The sequence below is a fragment of the Marmota monax genome, unplaced genomic scaffold (assembly GCF_021218885.2).
Source record: "Marmota monax isolate L192 unplaced genomic scaffold, Marmota_monax_Labrador192_F-V1.1 WCK01_AAM20220418_F8-fsc00615, whole genome shotgun sequence".
Taxonomy (NCBI): domain Eukaryota; kingdom Metazoa; phylum Chordata; class Mammalia; order Rodentia; family Sciuridae; genus Marmota; species Marmota monax.
The window spans coordinates 813-7370 of record NW_026695016.1 but is presented as its reverse complement, the minus strand read 5'-3'; the positions used below and the strand labels follow the sequence as shown (position 1 = coordinate 7370).

Here is a 6558-nt window from a genome sequence, read left to right as displayed (position 1 = left end):
TAACAAAAACAAAACATGACACTGACAAGTCATTTGTATCTAACTTTAATTGCCTTCAGTATTCAGAGAAGAAAAAGCACTGTTATAATCTCTAGACTTATCATCACAAAGACGGTAGGGAGTGGTGAAGAAGACTCTTCCATGGTCCCTCTCAAATTGGAACTGGCTCTGCTTGTACACTTCATTCACTTCTCTTAAGCTCCAGACATCCAAGTAATATAGAGCACTTGGGTTAGGAGTTCCATCTCCTCTGATGAGGAGTACCTTGGGAGTCAGTAAAGCCCCTTTATTCTGCACTCTTCTAGAAAGAGAGGTAGAAGGATGGTCAGGGGAGATTACTGCTATCTGCACAGATACTCTTGGTTTTTTCCAACTCAATTTTTTTACTATTCTTCAGTCACTCATAAGTGGGCTTGTGCTACTTTTAGGAGGAAAGCTAATTTTTTTTTCTGAGAATCAAATATTCCCTTTCTCTTCTAAAGTTATAGTCATCTACCCTTTGCAAAAATTTTAAATTTTCAAATAGTAATGATACTGAAATTTAACCCTCTTAGAAATTTAATACAACTGGCTCTACATCTTTATTTTCTATGTACACTAAACAACTTTGGGGTGGCTATCATTTATGGATCATTGACTGAACTGTGAGGATTGTCTTATGATTGTGGTATAAAATGATCAACCTTAGAACACGTTTAATTATTTGGGCTGGGGTTGTGGTTCAGCAGTATTGCAGTAGCCTAGCACGTGTGAGACCCTGGGTGTGATCCTCAGCACCACATAAAAAACAAATAAATACAGATATTGAGTGCAACTACAACTAAAAAATAAATAAATACTTTAAAAAATGTTTAATTACTTTATTAAATCTTTTCTCAATTTAAATCTACTACATGCTAATTAGAGGATTAAAAATCAAGTGACTAAATAAGGAAATAAGCTTTCAGAATTCCAAGGTGAGCTTCCTGTACAAACTCGTTTCATAAAATATTTAAATTCAGAGTAAATACTAGTTATATTGTTTTCAACTTTTGTTAATGTCAGTGGAAAATATATTAAATCAAGAGGAAAAAAGTATCTTTCACTGTCACAGAAATTCAAGGGACAAAAAATTTATAATCAATATATAGTAACTTATACTATATAATTCTTGATAAAATTTAAGTTTCTTTTGCCAAAATATAAAGAAATAGTTTTGTTTAAATCAATGCAAAATCTATTAACAGTAAAATAAAAGTTTTATATATAACCAATTTCAGGGTAACATAATTAATTACATTCTTTTCACCAAAATTATTTTGAAGTTATTCTGATTAACCCTTTGGAGTCTATAAATATTCTTGGAAAACTAAAAAACAAAAATATTTGTGAACAGCTCACTCATCTGATGAAATAATGAAGGATCCTCTGTTCCCATTCCTAATAGAATGTTTAAGGAAGTTTCACTGTGTTTGGGGTTTGCTTTCTAAATTTTAAAAGTAACTTAGCTTATCATGGCAAACTCAGAGCTGCATGGTAAATCATGAGTAAATCTCCCTAGGTACCAATAGTGAATTTTATCAAGCCACATAAAGTTGTAAGCTTCCTGACTCTATTAAATTTATTATGAGATTAAAGTGGATAAAATTTAGTTGGTACTTATGTTGGTTTGGAAGAATAACATCTTACCAACAAAACCAAGGATTTCTTTAAGAACATGTGGTAAAGCAACAAACTGGCACTTCCCTCTCTTTTGGTCATGCCACCAACACTAGACTGAATTACATGCACACAATCCTAAACCCAGGCTCTTAAGTAGAGCCTGATAAATAGCAATTTCAATGATTGATATCAGACAGAGAAAAATACTTGAAGAGTATTCTTTGTGAGATCATACCCCAGGAAAAATAAAGTTTAACCAAGAAATTTCATTGCGATTGAAATGGTTGCCAGTGTGTTCATCCAATGGGGAACTTCAAAATTCAGACAGGGATAGGTTCTTCTGTTTCTTTTTTGATTCTTCTTGCTACTGATTTAGTTACACTGTTCTTTTGTTTTTGTTTATCTTATTTTATTCTATTATTTAAATGGAGAAATAGGAATAACCACTGTGTAATATCTAATTTAAAAGCTGCTCCACTGTGAGAGGAAAAAAATTATATAATTGGTTCCAAAAGTCATATCTAATTCCTGCAAGGTGCTCTATGTTCTTGGATTGCTCTAGCAATACAGCAGTAACAGACAGTGCTTCTTGTGTGACCACCTCATTAAGAATCAAAGCACATCTGTTCTCTGTCCTACAGGTACCAGAACATATTTTGGTCAGGTATAAAATGGAATAATTTCAAATCTGCTATATCTACAAGTTGAAAAGCCTTACAGGGAGGTTTCACCCTGTCATGTTGACTTAGAGGTCTGGATTTTCAAAAGCCACTTCTCCAGACTAGTTTCTGTAGTGGTTCATGTAAACAAAACATAAGTAAGACTATTCCTTCTGTAGCTGCTTTCATGGAACAGCAGGATTACCTGAAAGTGTGATGTTAACTAAATATAACACAGGCAGAGAGTGAGCTTCTGTGTTAACCACCTAGTGATCTAAAGGTAAAAGGTCATCACCGGAAAAGAGCAGATACAAATATTTTAATGTTTCAGCAAGAAAGAAGTTCTGCTATACATCATCTTTTGTAGGAGTAGAGGAATATATACTTTTGACTCCAGAAAACTCCACCACTGACCCGGCAATACTTTTCAATAGCCAGTGCTGCTTCCCAGCTCCACTGACTCTATCTTGAATCATGAGTAAATATCCCTAGGTACCAATAGGTTTAAATTACTTCTGGCTGGAGGATATAATACTTTTCAGCCTGCTGGACAGCCACAGCCTCCACTGCACCATCAAACTTGAATGCAAACATTCCCCCATCAAAGCAAGCCAAATGTCCCATCTTCTTTTCCAAGTGTCCATTCTTGCATAATCCAATAAAGATAAGACCACCCTGGGACTTCTTAATAAGGTGTTTCTCTATAACCTCAATAGTATCATCATACATCTTTCTTGCCTCATGATCCGTTTTATCTGATATCAACCATCTATATTCATAGATACTGTCCCCCATATTACCAACTAATGTATAATACTTACCCCAGTGCCCTGTTTTGGGGTTCAAATAATTTGGATAAATGTCATTTGGATGATCCATTTGCTGAAGTACTTTCTGAATATGCACGACCATTTTATAGTAAATCAGGTCCCCTGTCAAGTAGCTGAGGTGGACAAATTCCATATGTAATGTACCAAATTCAGCCAGAATGCTGCTGCCTGCAAATGCCCACCTCCAGTTTCTCCCTACTCCAGTTTTCAGATTCATCCTTCCCCAGGGAATCCCAGTAGGTGTGTTAAAAGAAGTTGGGAATTTCTCAGCCAACTCTACTGCTTTAATCTTGAATATCTCTTCTCCTGAAAGGTAATATGCTGCAAGCAGTCGTCCAATAAATCAAATGTTAACTTCACACAGACACCTCTGAATTCACACTGAAATCAAGGTTGTCTTCGATCCATCTTTGTCCAACAAGAAATTCATCATGCAGTCCCATGATATAAAGGGTATCCAAAGCATCTACTATGGTAGCACTCAACTGTGAACTTCCAAATATGTTAGTATAGTGTCCTTTCCTTGCAGTAGGTCTGAGTTCATTATGACCCCATTCATATGTCCTATAATTATCCCAGGCATGTTTCATCATCTCTTTAATTTTTTCCCCTTTTTCTTATGTCACTGTCTACTAGTCCTCTACCACTTATTCCTACAAGATTTAGAATAGGGACTGGTGGCAGAGGTTTGCTCTCTCTTTTAATATTTATTTTTTTAGTTGAACACAATAACTTTATTTCACTTATTTATTTTTATGTGGTGCTGAGGATTGAACCCAGGGCCTACATGACAGGCGAGAGCACAACCATTTGAGCCACATCCCCAACCCCTGTATTTCCTCTTTTGACTTCTTTAATTTTTCTTTTGCTTCTTGCAGGGCCTTCTCATAGTCTGGTTGAATCTTATTTCTCAGATGGTGGTCTTCTTTTTCTCTGTGTCTATGTTCATCAGGTCCATGGATCAGGAAGACTCCAGGAGTTTTAGCCCCTTTGCGGGCATCTATATGAAGAATTAATACATCTTCTAAACCCAGATCAAAGTGTTTGTATTTTGAGGAGTCTGGAAGGAAGAAATTGCCCAGAACATAGGGTGATGAAGGCACTAAGAATAAGGAGAAGGATAAACTTCTCAGAAAGTCTCAAGGTAGCTTGTGATGTGGGAAGGAGGGTGGCCCCATGTTCAGAGGTGGAATCCAGCATCTCGACAGGGGAAGCAGGGCTGGGGGTAGTTATCCTTTAGGCTCTTGGACAAAATATTTTATAAAGTTCTCATAACAAATGTACTAGACATTGAACCGTTTTCAAAATCTTGACAAATAGGATAAAGTCAATTTTTTTCCTCTCACAGGAGTGTTGTGTTTTTTAAAAAGTATCTCTTTCATGCTCACCCAATTACATCTGGAAACCTGGGTGGCCTTCCAAATGATTGCTAGTTTTATGTCCTGTGATATCTTCCTGTCATTAGGCTTTATATACTTCATCAAGTTGTTACAAATCTTCTCTTCATTCCTGGGAGTAGATCCCGCAAACCACACTGCAGAAAAACTGCAAGGTGGGTTCTTCCATTTCCTCACCCCAGTGAGATGATCAAATGTGGTTTCCCTCCCCCACCAGGAGGATGGCGAGGTCCAAGAAGTTGTAGAAGGTCCACTTAATCTCCTCGATGCCTCTGTTCAACTGTCTCTTAACATTCGTGGTGGTGGGGGAAAGGGGGCAAGTGTCTGGGGAAATGCAGGTCTCCTCAAAAGTCTCCCAAAAGGGTGGAAGGTCTCCCACCTCTCAGGAAGGCTGAGGCAGCTGCGGTGGGTGAAACAAGGAGGTTGGAGCCTACGATCACCGGCACCTCACCACCCGCCCTGCAGACGCCTGGCGCCTATGCTGCACCCTCCACTGTCCACCCACAGGGCAATGAAGCCTCAAATACCTGACTCCTGGGATCTGCCAGTGCACTGTTGGTTAGGGAGCGGAACTTCCTCTTCTGGAGGCCACCCAGCGCCCCCACGTGTGCGGGGGAGGGGAGGCCTGGCAGCCGCCCCCACAAGGGTCCTCCCCCTCCCCCTCCCCCTCCCCCTCCTCCTCCTGCCTGGTCAGGGAGCTGCCGCGCCTCAGCTTGCAGAGGTGGGCTCTGGCTTCTTCCAGCCCTGCCACCGGCCCCCACTGGGGACCTCCTCTGCGCTGCCTCCTGTACCTCGCAGCGGTTTGCCCTGCCGGCGGCGGGAGAGGCGGTGCTCCCACGCATGCGGGGCTGCAGCCTGGGCCCAGTCCCCAGTCTCCATAGGCCCAGAGAGCAGAACCACCGCGGGGCCGACACCCCTAGGGCGCAAGCCTTAGAGCAGTCGGGCGGAGGAGCGGGTAAGGGGACATGGACCAACCTGCCATCCACAGTTTTTTTTTTTTTTTTTTTTTAACCAGAAGTCACAGGTACACTAAGATGGAATCAAGCTTGAAATTAAAAAAAGTAACTGCAGAGGTTTCACCTTTTTAAAAATTCATATTTAAAATAGTCCTAGGAATAGAAAAGTGTCTTGTTCACAGAGCCACCATCTTTCATCTTTCATATTTGTTGCATTATACAGTGACTGTCACATAATAACTCTCAATAAAAATAGCTACTTTAATGAAAGCTCTTCTTAACCAGCAGGACAGAAGATCATCCCCCAAGGATGATGGGGAGAATCTGTTAGTTAAATAAACCTATTTCCTCTGTAAAGAATCCTGCCTCAGCTATTTTATTATATCAACAGAAAATGACTAATTCATGGTCCAAAACAAAGGTAGAAGATAATATGTTTTTGCATTGTGCAGTGCTTATCACTGTTGTTGAATGTGACTGTGAAGCCTGTGCCTGTTTTCTCTAAGTCCCAGCCCCTGATGTAGTACCCAAAATACAAAAATAAAAAAAAGTCAAGGCTGGAAATTATATTGGTAGTATATTAAGGGTATGGATTAAGAGAGAAAAGAGCAGAACTTGAATCAGAATTTCATATGCAAAAGGATGCACTCCTACCCAGTACCCAGGTAACTCAGGGTAAGAAGCTGTATGTGTTTTAAGTTTAAAAGTATACATTTTTAACAAATTCCCAGTAATAGTAACTTGAATTTTGCTTTTATTTTTGTTATTGTTTTCCAATGAACTGACCAATTTTAAATGCCCAATGGATCAGGGCTTCTGTGGTATTATTGTTCTAAATGCAGACTTAAAGTTTCAAGTTTATGCCACCAAAATGCATACTGATTAACAGTTTGTTGCCAAGAAGATAAGCAGTGGCCCTGTAGATGAGGGGGAGATTGAGAAGCCCTCAGATGGCAGCTGCCAATGTCCTGGGGCAGCTCATTGACCTAGAAAGCAGATGTTAGTACTCTCACCACAAAAAGTAAAGAAACAACTTTATGAGATGATGAGTCTATTAATTTGTGTAACATTTTTA

General features: G+C 39.5%; 1 pseudogene; it reads right to left on the bottom strand.

Annotated features, from left to right (window-relative positions):
• Positions 1 to 2485: 2485 nt before the first annotated feature.
• Positions 2486 to 5369, bottom strand: LOC124081416 (mannosyl-oligosaccharide 1,2-alpha-mannosidase IB-like; annotated as a pseudogene).
• Between the last annotated feature and the right edge of the window lie 1189 nt (positions 5370 to 6558).